We start from the raw sequence: 13,270 nt of genomic DNA, 5'->3' as shown, positions 1-13,270 counted from the left end.
GAGGCCCCAGGACAAGAAATAGAGCCTCCTCCCGTTTGCATCGCGGGCGTCTGTGTTTCCGTTCACTGGCTTATTCATCCACTCATTCACTCATGGCCTCACTCACTCAGTCATTCATTCATTCAGGCCTTCACTCATTCATCATCCGTTCATTCGTTCAGGTAGGAATTCATTCTTTTAATCATTCAGCCAGCAGCCTCTATTCCCTGCTTGTGTGCCCAGCACTGTAACTTCACCAGGGAGCAAAACCCAATATGTTTCCTGCCCACGTGGAGCTCAGGTCCCTTGTGTGACATGAAGAAAACGTCAGAGAAATCCCATGCTGGGCGCTGCCATCTTGGGTGACCCTTGATCCCATGTTCAGGCCCAAGAGCCCATTACCACGTTTCCTCCAGGCTGCAGGCAAAGGCGGACCCTGAGGGCAGCCGTGGCTCAGGGAGGCCTGAGGAAGATGCCCCATGGGGGCTGAGGGTCTCTGGGCTCAGGGTGGGGAGGCAGGCGGCACAGGGAGGGAAACGGGGTTCCTGGGCCAGGCTGCCGAGAGGCGGGGTGAGTGGGCGCCGGGAGCCGCCACCTGGGCTCTGAGCTTGTGTCTTTGCCTCTGTGCCTCTCCCTGGTGGGAAAAGCTCAAACCATCTACACTACCCCCACCCCTCGCCCCTCGCCCACCCCATCCCTGTACAGTCCAGAGTGGTGAGAGCCAAGGAGGGGAGAGGCAGGGACAGGGGAGCCCTGGGCACTGCTTCCCTCACTCCAATTAGAAGTGTCTGCTCTGGCTCCACCCTCGGCATGGGCTCCCCTGGTTCACTACAAACCTCCTTCTCCCTCAGCCCCAGTCCTCACCCACAGAGAGTTGGGCAGGGCTGGCTCTGCATCTCCATCCTCCACGGGGGTCTCCCAAGTCCCCCAAGAGGTGCTGCCCATGCCACTGCCCTCCGCCCAGGCACTCATCCAAGCTGGAGAGGTGTGCACACCTCAACTCTCAAGATTCAGGGGTTCCAGACCCCCCAAGCACCAGCAGGCTCCCCTCCCACCCTCTGCAGGCCACAGGCCTCTGGTGGAAGAGAGGGAGCCGGGGAACTCAGAGATGCCCACTGTGGCCTCCCCACCAGGCAGCATGGCCTCAGTGACCAGTGTGGTGTCCACAAGGAAATGCAGGGTCTGGTGGGGCTCATCCCCTGTGAGGTGACAGAGGAAGCCAGGGAGGTCAGCAGAGAAGGCTCTGGAGAGACAGGAAAGTCGTGGCCCCCACCCCAAGCTGATGGCACCAAGAGAAACTTGCCCACCTACCACAGGACCCTCCTGGCAGCATCTCCCAGGCTGACCTTTAGGACCCCATGGCCATCTTGGGCCACCTTTCTGAGCCACTGGGTCTGGATGTGGGGACATGTAGGGTCCTTCCCAGCCCCAGCTAAGAGAGGGGACCTTGGGGAGCTCACAGATGAGAGCAGAGCATGCCAGTCCTGGGACTGAGGAAGTTTTGATGCCACTCTGTGAGTGGACACTGGGCAGAGGTTGGCAGGAAACCCCCCAATATATCTGTGCCCATTGTAATCCAGGGCAGGGGGCAGCTGGGCACTGCTGTCACAGCCACAGGTTGGCTTTGTGAGCCGAGCTTGGGGGAGGGAGATGGGGTCTGCCAGCACTGGAAAGACACAGGCTTTGACTTTTCAGTTCCTGCTAGGGCTGTGGAGCCAGCTGAAGACAGGGCCCAGGAGCTGGGAGAGCCATCCCCTGCTCCGGCTCCTGCTGGGACTCTGGCCTGGCTGAAGACGCAGCCATGGAGCAGGGAGAGCCATCCCCTGCTCCAGCTCCTGCCAGGCTGTGGAGCCAGCTGAACATGTGACCCCGGAACAGGGAGAGCCATGCCCTGCCCCAGCTCCTGCCAGGGCCCAGGAGCAAGCTGAAGTCGCAGCTAGGGAAGAGGGAGAGCCATCCCCTGCTCCAGATTCTGCCTGTGCCTGGGAGACTGCTGAAGCCCCAGCCACGGTCCAGAGAGAGCCATCCACTGCTCTGCCTCCTCCTGGGGCTGGCGAGCCAGCTGAAGCCACAGCTGGAGACCACGGACAGCCATCCCCTGCTCCACATCGCCTGGAATCCTGGAGCCAGCTCAGGCCCCAGCCCTGTCCTCGGGAGAGCTCACTCTCCAACGCCCATCATCCCCAGCTCCTGACCCATCCCTTCCACCTTCTTCCTCACCACAACCTCCCTTCCTCTCCCACCTTAACCTGTATGTCTGTGTGGCCGTTTATAATTTTCGTTTTCTTGTCTTGTTGTGGTGTTTGTGTCACCTTGAAATAGATTTATGGATTTATATTTTAAGACATCTGTGTTTTCTCCTTTTAAATTCTACAATTCCTGAGCATTAAGTTCCCAGCAGCTAAGGACAGCCCCCAACAGCTCACTCATCTAGCAGTTGTCTAGAAGGAGCACCATGATTTCGTGCTGTCTTCCCATGTGCCAGGGCCGCAGCCTCAGCAGAGCCCGCAAGGAGCGCCCTGGACGCAAAGGCGGGCTCCTGTCCCGCTCAAGACGTCTCTGGACGTTCGTGCGGAGGGACACAAAGGTAACACAGGGACGCCCGGGGTGGGCCAATCCAGGCCAGGCCACCACTGTGGTCCCACTTGGACAGCCCTACGTCCCCTCCCTGGGGGGGGTTGTGTGTGTGTGTTAGTGTGTGTGTGCGTGTGTGTGTGTGTGTGTGTTTGTTAGTGTGTGTGTGCATGTGCGTGTGTGTGGAAGGGTGGTTTGTGTGAGTGGACCACCGCGAGGAGGAGCAGGCTGATGAGGGGTTAGAAGCCTGGTGGGCCGGGCCCATTCCCACCCCAGCTCATGGCTGATCGGGTGGGACGTGGAGTGCCGGGCAGCACCGTCTGCCGGGGTTTCTCCCGAGCCCCTGAGGTCTATCTGTTTCATCCCGGGGAGAATTCTGCGCAGACACAGGGTGGTGCCTGATGTGGGAGCATTAGGCGCAGAGGGCAGAAGAAAGAGCAGGGGCAGCTGAGCAGGGCTCTGATGCTTCTGGGCTGACTGTTGGTCACTGTCTTTGCAGAGGTCCACTCGGGACACGGAGTCCAGCTCCCCGAGGGAGGAGAAGCTGGGCGGGAACAGCGTAGCGGCAGGCGTGGGGAAAAGGCTGCCGTCCTCAGGGACTGTTGCACAAAGATCAGAGCCAGCACAGGCCCCAGCCCGTGTGCGGGGAGCACAATCACCTCCAGCAGCTCCTGCACAAGGGCAGGAGACAAGCGGCGCCCCAGGACAGGAGCAGGGAGAGCCAGCCCCTCCTCAGGCTCGGGCAGGAGCCATGCAGCCGGCTCTCATGGAACCAGCGGAGCAGGGAGAGCCATCCCCTGCTCCAGCTCCTGCCAGTGCCCCGGGGCAGGCTGAAGTGGTCGCCAGGGAGCAGGGAGAGCCATCCCCTGCTCTGGCTCCTGCCAGTGCCCCGGGGCAGGCTGAAGTGGTCGCCAGGGAGCAGGGAGAGCCATCCCCTGCTCTGGCTCCTGCCAGTGCCCCGGGGCAGGCTGAAGTGGTCGCCAGGGAGCAGGGAGAGCCATCCCCTGCTCCAGAGCCTCCTGGAGCCCTGGAGCCCGCTCAGGCCCCAGCATTGTCCCCGGGAGAGCTCACTCTCCAACCCCCGTCATCCCCAGCTCCCGACCCATCCCTTCCACCTGCTCCCTCACCACGACCTCCCTTCCCCTCCCTGCTTCCCCTGTATGTCTGTGTAGCCGTTTATGTTGCTCGTTTTCTTGTCTTTCTTTGGTCTTTATGTAAATTGTAAAATAAATTTCTTTATATTTTAAGAACTCTGCATTTTCTCCTTTTCAAGTGTACAATTCCCGAGCGTTAAGTACAGTCCCAATGCTCGGCCTCCATCACCACTGTCCGCTTGCTGAACATTCCCTTCACCACAAGGGAAGCCTTTTCCCAAAGCGCTCATGCCTCATTCCTCCTTGGCTCCCTGACAACGCCTATTCTGTGTTCTGGCAGGTTTTTGTCAGTCTTTTCTGGATGGCTCCTATCAGTGGAATCATGCAATATTTTCAGAAGCGCTGATCGAAAGCAGCCGTGTCAGGAGCCTCTTGTGGTCCACAGGCGTGCTGGGGGCGGGGACCCCCACGTGTGCTGCCGGCAGGGCTGCTCTGTGTGCCTGGCCGGGGACAGGAGGCCCGGCTGCCCCGAGGGAGAGAGGACTGGGAGCCCCGCCACACCCAGGGGGGCAGGAGGCCAGGGCTGTGTCCATGCCGAGCAGGGCTGATGCGGTTCCTGCGCAACCCTCACGGGACAGTTGGGAAGCTGAGGCCAGGGGAAACAGGGACCGGCCCTGGGCCCACGAGGTGGGCAGAGTCCAGAGGAGAAGCGAGGCTTCCAGGCCCCTGGGCCAGCTCTAGCGTCCCAGGAGATTGGCCTTGGGAAGGAGAGCCCCTAAGATCCTGGGGGACCTCTGTCCACGCCCTCCCATTGGGGGCCCTTTCCTTTGGGCATCCGCACCTGGGCGCACACTCACTCTCACACTCACACACACTCTGCCTGCCCAGGGTGGGGGTCAGGAGGGGAGTGCACACTGGGGAGGTGACAGCTGGAAAGAAGAAAGAGGTTGGAGCTGGCTCTGCCTCGGCCCAGGGGTTTCCAGTCCCCTAGCAACATGCCCAGGTCTGCAGCATGAGGAGGAGAGATGCCTGACAAGGTCTGGGGTCCTGTGTCCACCACTCTGGGCACCTGGATGGAGGATGTCCCCGCCCCCAGTGTGGAAGGGGCTAGTGGATAGAAGGCCTGAGGTTACTCCTCCGTCAATTGAGGAGCCTAGAGGAGTGACTCCAAGGACCCCACAAGCTTGTAGAAGAGTCTATCGATCTCAGTTGTCCATCCATGACCCACCGTGCTCCGAGGCCTTGGACTGGGCCTTCTAGTCCCTCGAGGCCTTTCTGGGCAGAGGGCAGCCTGAGCTGTAGGTGGGCTGGGCACCTGGCTCCTGCAGAACGTGGCAGAGCACAGGACCCCTCCTCTGCAGAGCAGGACCGAGGCCATCCTTGTTGGAGCCTCGGGGCCCTCATTTGGACGTGGAGTGGAGTCAGTGCCCTGGCTGCAGTGAGGAGGCCTCGTGGGGAAAGTGCACACGCCGGGGCCAGTGCAGGGAGAGAGGGAGCAAGAGAGGCTTCGCAGGTCCCTCACATCACCCCCGGAGCCTGCACAGCCTTCTCCTCTGCGCCCTGGGCCCTGCTGGAACCGCTGCCTCCAGGCCCCGAACCAAGGTGTGTCTTTCGTGGCCTGCTTTCCCGCCTGTTGCTGCAATGCTGGGCCTGACCACCAGGGGCTTGGTGGCCACTCGTGCTCGTGCTCAGAGGAGTAACTGGAAGAGGGAAGGCACACTCAGCGGTCCTTCTGGGGCTTCCCCTGGCCAAAGCAACAGGTACCTTTCATGATTGGCGCCCATGGCCACGATGGGAGGTGCTCAGAGGCGGAAGGGGGCTCTGAGGTCATCCCCTTCTTTCAGCTGCTGTGGGCCCTGCGCTCACTCTGGGAAGGCGCGGTGTGAGCCTGGGGGCGGTTCTGAAAGCCCTCACGCGGCCCGGCCCGTGTCCTCCAGGACCTCACCGCCTGCAAGGGGAAGGGACCGAGTGAGGGAAGCAAACCCATGTGGAAAAGACGCGCAGGTGCTAGAGGGCAAGGAAGCAGGGTGCTGGAGGGAGGGCCTGCAGCCCTGAGGTGGGTCGAAAGTCCTCTGAGCGGACATTGGTGCCACGAGCAGAAGGACACGAAGAGCCAGCCCTGCACACAGCCGGGTGCAGTGTGCCAAGGGAAGCTCCGAGGGCCAGACACTCGGAGGCGCAAGGGAATCTGGCCGAGAGGAGGTGAGAAAGGAGCTAGAGTGGCTGCAGAGAGCTGGGGAGGAGAGGAGGCTGGAGGGGAGGAGGGCAGGGCCAGACTCAGGCCTGGAAGGAGCTCCTAGCTGTCTAGGCTGGGTGTGAGCACGACCCTAACTTAGTACTCGTAAGAACAAACAGGCACCACCTCCTCGTTTCTCTCCCAGGATCCAGGCTCAGCTCTGCTAGGAACCTCTGCCTCCAGGTCTCCCGGGAGGCTGAGGCTGCAGGCTCAACGGAGGCTAGAGGGGCGGGGCCTGTCTCGGACACCACTGCCCGACTATTGGCAGGACGCCATCTGCATGGATTTGGGAGTCTTTTCCGTCTGGGAGCCGGGACCCTCTACTAGCTCTTTGCACGAGGGCCACCAAGCGCAGCTCCTAAGATCTCGTCTTGCTTCTCCTGAACAACGGATCAGAGAGACAGAGAGAAAGACGGAGAGAGACACAGACAGAAAGCCAGAGAGGAGAGACAGAGAGACAAAGAAGAAGAGACGGAAATGGAGAGAGAAAGAGACAGAGAAACAGAGACCGGGAGAGACTGAGAGAGACAGAAAATGACACAGCCCCACAGAGAGACACAGAGGCCCAGAGAGACGCAGAGAGAGACAGAGAGAGAGAGAGAGAGACGGAGAGAGAGAGATGGAGAGAGAATGAACACAGGAGAGAGGGCGGCAGGCAGAAGCCACAGACATGTCCTGAACTCCGTCTTGGAAGGGACATCCCATCCCTTTGCCGTATTCTACTGGCTGGAACCCAGTTCCTTCCCCGCGAGGAGGCCGGATCACATAAGATGTGGCTAGGGGGTGGGAACACTGGGAGCCATTCTGGGGTCTCCCACGCACAGAGGCGGACAGGAGGCCGTTGGACCTGAGTCTGAACCTAACAGGAGGCCCCGGAAGGTTGTGAGCCAGAGGGAGATGATGTCTGAACAGCATTTCATGACAACGCTCCCTGGGGACACTGGGAAACAGGCAGGAGGGGCAGTGCCTTTCCCAGATGCCAGAGCAGCCCCAGGTCTGTTGGAGTTGTCTTGTCTGTCCCGCCCAGCCCTTTGGGGAACCCTTCCCGTGCTAAGTCTGGGCAGGAGCTCCACGGGGTAGCGGCCCATGGGTTGACAGGCGCTAGAGGGATTGATAGGTCTAGACACCTGAAGACACCCTTAGCAAGTAGGTACTAGAACGACCCGCGCTGCACACGTGGGGGCATGGGGAGGCCCTGAGAGGCACATGGCTGTCCAGGGGGACATCACTGGCAAGAAGGAGGAGCCAGGTCTGACCAGCTCTGCGTCCCCAACGCTGGCTTCTGACTCAAGCCAGGCCTCCTCGGGGGCGGTGGGATGGGCTGTGTTGGTGCAAGTGTGGATGGCTGTGGTGTTGGGATGGAGGGTGAGCCGTCAGCGGCCCAGGGGGCCCTTAGGGAGGTCTCGTGTGAGCAGGAAGCCTAGGGAAGGGGACCCCAGGCAGTGACCTCACTGGGCCCAAGAGAACTTGGAACCCTGGTCTCTAGGCACCCAGCTCCTAGAGACAGCCCCCAACAGCTCACTCGTCTAGCACTCGTCTAGAAGGAGCAGCATGTTTCTCTGCTGTCTGCCTATCTGCCGGGGCCGCAGCCTCAGCAGAGCCCGCAAGGAGCGCCCTGGACGCAAAGGCGGGCTCCTGTCCCGCTCAAGACGTCTCTGGACGTTCGTGCGGAGGGACACAAAGGTAACACAGGGACGCCCAGGGTGGGCCAATCCAGGCCAGGCCACCACTGTGGTCCCACTTGGACAGCCCTACGCCCCCTCCCTGGGGGGGGGTTGTGTGTGTGTGTTAGTGTGTGTGTGCGTGCGTGTGTGTGTGTGTGTGTGTGCGTGTGTGTGGAAGGGTGGTTTGTGTGAGTGGACCACCGCGAGGAGGAGCAGGCTGATGAGGGGTTAGAAGCCTGGTGGGCCGGGCCCATTCCCACCCCAGCTCATGGCTGATCGGGTGGGACGTGGAGTGCCGGGCAGCACCGTCTGCCCGAGGTTTCTCCCGAGCCCCTGAGGTCTATCTGTTTCATCCCGGGGAGAATTCTGCGCAGACACAGGGTGGTGCCTGATGTGGGAGCATTAGGCGCAGAGGGCAGAAGAAAGAGCAGGGGCAGCTGAGCAGGGCTCTGATGCTTCTGGGCTGACTGTTGGTCACTGTCTTTGCAGAGGTCCACTCGGGACACGGAGTCCAGCTCCCCGAGGGAGGAGAAGCTGGGCGGGAACAGCGTAGCGGCAGGCGTGGGGAAAAGGCTGCCGTCCTCAGGGACTGTTGCACAAGGATCAGAGCCAGCACAGGCCCCAGCCCGTGTGCGGGGAGCACAATCACCTCCAGCAGCTCCTGCACAAGGGCAGGAGACAAGCGGCGCCCCAGGACAGGAGCAGGGAGAGCCAGCCCCTCCTCAGGCTCGGGCAGGAGCCATGCAGCCGGCTCTCATGGAACCAGCGGAGCAGGGAGAGCCATCCCCTGCTCCAGCTCCTGCCAGTGCCCCGGGGCAGGCTGAAGTGGTCGCCAGGGAGCAGGGAGAGCCATCCCCTGCTCTGGCTCCTGCCAGTGCCCCGGGGCAGGCTGAAGTGGTCGCCAGGGAGCAGGGAGAGCCATCCCCTGCTCTGGCTCCTGCCAGTGCCCCGGGGCAGGCTGAAGTGGTCACCAGGGAGCAGGGAGAGCCATCCCCTGCTCCAGAGCCTCCTGGAGCCCTGGAGCCCGCTCAGGCCCCAGCATTGTCCCCGGGAGAGCTCACTCTCCAACCCCCGTCATCCCCAGCTCCTGACCCATCCCTTCCACCTGCTCCCTCACCACGACCTCCCTTCCCCTCCCTGCTTCCCCTGTATGTCTGTGTAGCCGTTTATGTTGCTCGTTTTCTTGTCTTTCTTTGGTCTTTATGTAAATTGTAAAATAAATTTCTTTATATTTTAAGAACTCTGCATTTTCTCCTTTTCAAGTGTACAATTCCCGAGCGTTAAGTACAGTCCCAATGCTCGGCCTCCATCACCACTGTCCGCTTGCTGAACATTCCCTTCACCACAAGGGAAGCCTTTTCCCAAAGCGCTCATGCCTCATTCCTCCTTGGCTCCCTGACAACGCCTATTCTGTGTTCTGGCAGGTTTTTGTCAGTCTTTTCTGGATGGCTCCTATCAGTGGAATCATGCAATATTTTCAGAAGCGCTGATCGAAAGCAGCCGTGTCAGGAGCCTCTTGTGGTCCACAGGCGTGCTGGGGGCGGGGACCCCCACGTGTGCTGCCGGCAGGGCTGCTCTGTGTGCCTGGCCGGGGACAGGAGGCCCGGCTGCCCCGAGGGAGAGAGGACTGGGAGCCCCGCCACACCCAGGGGGGCAGGAGGCCAGGGCTGTGTCCATGCCGAGCAGGGCTGATGCGGTTCCTGCGCAACCCTCACGGGACAGTTGGGAAGCTGAGGCCAGGGGAAACAGGGACCGGCCCTGGGCCCACGAGGTGGGCAGAGTCCAGAGGAGAAGCGAGGCTTCCAGGCCCCTGGGCCAGCTCTAGCGTCCCAGGAGATTGGCCTTGGGAAGGAGAGCCCCTAAGATCCTGGGGGACCTCTGTCCACGCCCTCCCATTGGGGGCCCTTTCCTTTGGGCATCCGCACCTGGGCGCACACTCACTCTCACACTCACACACACTCTGCCTGCCCAGGGTGGGGGTCAGGAGGGGAGTGCACACTGGGGAGGTGACAGCTGGAAAGAAGAAAGAGGTTGGAGCTGGCTCTGCCTCGGCCCAGGGGTTTCCAGTCCCCTAGCAACATGCCCAGGTCTGCAGCATGAGGAGGAGAGATGCCTGACAAGGTCTGGGGTCCTGTGTCCACCACTCTGGGCACCTGGATGGAGGATGTCCCTGCCCACAGTGTGGAAGGGGCTAGTGGATAGAAGGCCTGAGGTTACTCCTCCGTCAATTGAGGAGCCTAGAGGAGTGACTCCAAGGACCCCACAAGCTTGTAGAAGAGTCTATCGATCTCAGTTGTCCATCCATGACGCACCGTGCTCCGAGGCCTTGGACTGGGCCTTCTAGTCCCTCGAGGCCTTTCTGGGCAGAGGGCAGCCTGAGCTGTAGGTGGGCTGGGCACCTGGCTCCTGCAGAACGTGGCAGAGCACAGGACCCCTCCTCTGCAGAGCAGGACCGAGGCCATCCTTGTTGGAGCCTCGGGGCCCTCATTTGGACGTGGAGTGGAGTCAGTGCCCTGGCTGCAGTGAGGAGGCCTCGTGGGGAAAGTGCACACGCCGGGGCCAGTGCAGGGAGAGAGGGAGCAAGAGAGGCTTCGCAGGTCCCTCACATCACCCCCGGAGCCTGCACGGCCTTCTCCTTTGCGCCCTGGGCCCTGCTGGAACCGCTGCCTCCAGGCCCCGAACCAAGGTGTGTCTTTCGTGGCCTGCTTTCCCGCCTGTTGCTGCAATGCTGGGCCTGACCACCAGGGGCTTGGTGGCCACTCGTGCTCGTGCTCAGAGGAGTAACTGGAAGAGGGAAGGCACACTCAGCGGTCCTTCTGGGGCTTCCCCTGGCCAAAGCAACAGGTACCTTTCATGATTGGCGCCCATGGCCACGATGGGAGGTGCTCAGAGGCGGAAGGGGGCTCTGAGGTCATCCCCTGCTTTCAGCTGCTGTGGGCCCTGCGCTCACTCTGGGAAGGCGCGGTGTGAGCCTGGGGGCGGTTCTGAAAGCCCTCACGCGGCCCGGCCCGTGTCCTCCAGGACCTCACCGCCTGCAAGGGGAAGGGACCGAGTGAGGGAAGCAAACCCATGTGGAAAAGACGCGCAGGTGCTAGAGGGCAAGGAAGCAGGGTGCTGGAGGGAGGGCCTGCAGCCCTGAGGTGGGTCGAAAGTCCTCTGAGCGGACATTGGTGCCACGAGCAGAAGGACACGAAGAGCCAGCCCTGCACACAGCCGGGTGCAGTGTGCCAAGGGAAGCTCCGAGGGCCAGACACTCGGAGGCGCAAGGGAATCTGGCCGAGAGGAGGTGAGAAAGGAGCTAGAGTGGCTGCAGAGAGCTGGGGAGGAGAGGAGGCTGGAGGGGAGGAGGGCAGGGCCAGACTCAGGCCTGGAAGGAGCTCCTAGCTGTCTAGGCTGGGTGTGAGCACGACCCTAACTTAGTACTCGTAAGAACAAACAGGCACCACCTCCTCGTTTCTCTCCCAGGATCCAGGCTCAGCTCTGCTAGGAACCTCTGCCTCCAGGTCTCCCGGGAGGCTGAGGCTGAGGCTGCAGGCTCAACGGAGGCTAGAGGGGCGGGGCCTGTCTCGGACACCACTGCCCGACTATTGGCAGGACGCCATCTGGATGGATTTGGGAGTCTTTTCCGTCTGGGAGCCGGGACCCTCTACTAGCTCTTTGCACAAGGGACACCAAGCGCAGCAACTAAGATCTCGTCTTGCTTCTCCTGAACAACGGATCAGAGAGACAGAGAGAAAGACGGAGAGAGACACAGACAGAAAGCCAGAGAGGAGAGACAGAGAGACAAAGAAGAAGAGACGGAAATGGAGAGAGAAAGAGACAGAGAAACAGAGACCGGGAGAGACTGAGAGAGACAGAAAATGACACAGCCCCACAGAGAGACACAGAGGCCCAGAGAGACGCAGAGAGAGACAGAGAGAGAGAGAGAGAGATGGAGAGAGAATGAACACAGGAGAGAGGGCGGCAGGCAGAAGCCACAGACATGTCCTGAACTCCGTCTTGGAAGGGACATCCCATCCCTTTGCCGTATTCTACTGGCTGGAACCCAGTTCCTTCCCCGCGAGGAGGCCGGATCACATAAGATGTGGCTAGGGGGTGGGAACACTGGGAGCCATTCTGGGGTCTCCCACGCACAGAGGCGGACAGGAGGCCGTTGGACCTGAGTCTGAACCTAACAGGAGGCCCCGGAAGGTTGTGAGCCAGAGGGAGATGATGTCTGAACAGCATTTCATGACAACGCTCCCTGGGGACACTGGGAAACAGGCAGGAGGGGCAGTGCCTTTCCCAGATGCCAGAGCAGCCCCAGGTCTGTTGGAGTTGTCTTGTCTGTCCCGCCCAGCCCTTTGGGGAACCCTTCCCGTGCTAAGTCTGGGCAGGAGCTCCACGGGGTAGCGGCCCATGGGTTGACAGGCGCTAGAGGGATTGATAGGTCTAGACACCTGAAGACACCCTTAGCAAGTAGGTACTAGAACGACCCGCGCTGCACACATGGGGGCATGGGGAGGCCCTGAGAGGCACATGGCTGTCCAGGGGGACATCACTGGCAAGAAGGAGGAGCCAGGTCTGACCAGCTCTGCGTCCCCAACGCTGGCTTCTGACTCGAGCCAGGCCTCCTCGGGGGCGGTGGGATGGGCTGTGTTGGTGCAAGTGTGGATGGCTGTGGTGTTGGGATGGAGGGTGAGCCGTCAGCGGCCCAGGGGGCCCTTAGGGAGGTCTCGTGTGAGCAGGAAGCCTAGGGAAGGGGACCCCAGGCAGTGACCTCACTGGGCCCAAGAGAACTTGGAACCCTGGTCTCTAGGCACCCAGCTCCTAGAGACAGCCCCCAACAGCTCACTCGTCTAGCACTCGTCTAGAAGGAGCAGCATGTTTCTCTGCTGTCTGCCTATCTGCCGGGGCCGCAGCCTCAGCAGAGCCCGCAAGGAGCGCCCTGGACGCAAAGGCGGGCTCCTGTCCCGCTCAAGACGTCTCTGGACGTTCGTGCGGAGGGACACAAAGGTAACACAGGGACGCCCGGGGTGGGCCAATCCAGGCCAGGCCACCACTGTGGTCCCACTTGGACAGCCCTACGTCCCCTCCCTGGGGGGGGGTTGTGTGTGTGTGTTAGTGTGTGTGTGCATGTGCGTGTGTGTGGAAGGGTGGTTTGTGTGAGTGGACCACCGCGAGGAGGAGCAGGCTGATGAGGGGTTAGAAGCCTGGTGGGCCGGGCCCATTCCCACCCCAGCTCATGGCTGATCGGGTGGGACGTGGAGTGCCGGGCAGCACCGTCTGCCCGAGGTTTCTCCCGAGCCCCTGAGGTCTATCTGTTTCATCCCGGGGAGAATTCTGCGCAGACACAGGGTGGTGCCTGATGTGGCAGCATTAGGCGCAGAGGGCAGAAGAAAGAGCAGGGGCAGCTGAGCAGGGCTCTGATGCTTCTGGGCTGACTGTTGGTCACTGTCTTTGCAGAGGTCCACTCGGGACACGGAGTCCAGCTCCCCGAGGGAGGAGAAGCTGGGCGGGAACAGCGTAGCGGCAGGCGTGGGGAAAAGGCTGCCGTCCTCAGGGACTGTTGCACAAGGATCAGAGCCAGCACAGGCCCCAGCCCGTGTGCGGGGAGCACAATCACCTCCAGCAGCTCCTGCACAAGGGCAGGAGACAAGCGGCGCCCCAGGACAGGAGCAGGGAGAGCCAGCCCCTCCTCAGGCTCGGGCAGGAGCCATGCAGCCGGCTCTCATGGAACCAGC

The sequence above is a fragment of the Equus asinus genome, chromosome 14 (genome assembly GCF_041296235.1).
Source record: "Equus asinus isolate D_3611 breed Donkey chromosome 14, EquAss-T2T_v2, whole genome shotgun sequence".
NCBI lineage: Eukaryota > Metazoa > Chordata > Mammalia > Perissodactyla > Equidae > Equus > Equus asinus.
Note: the sequence above shows the minus strand (reverse complement) of the source record.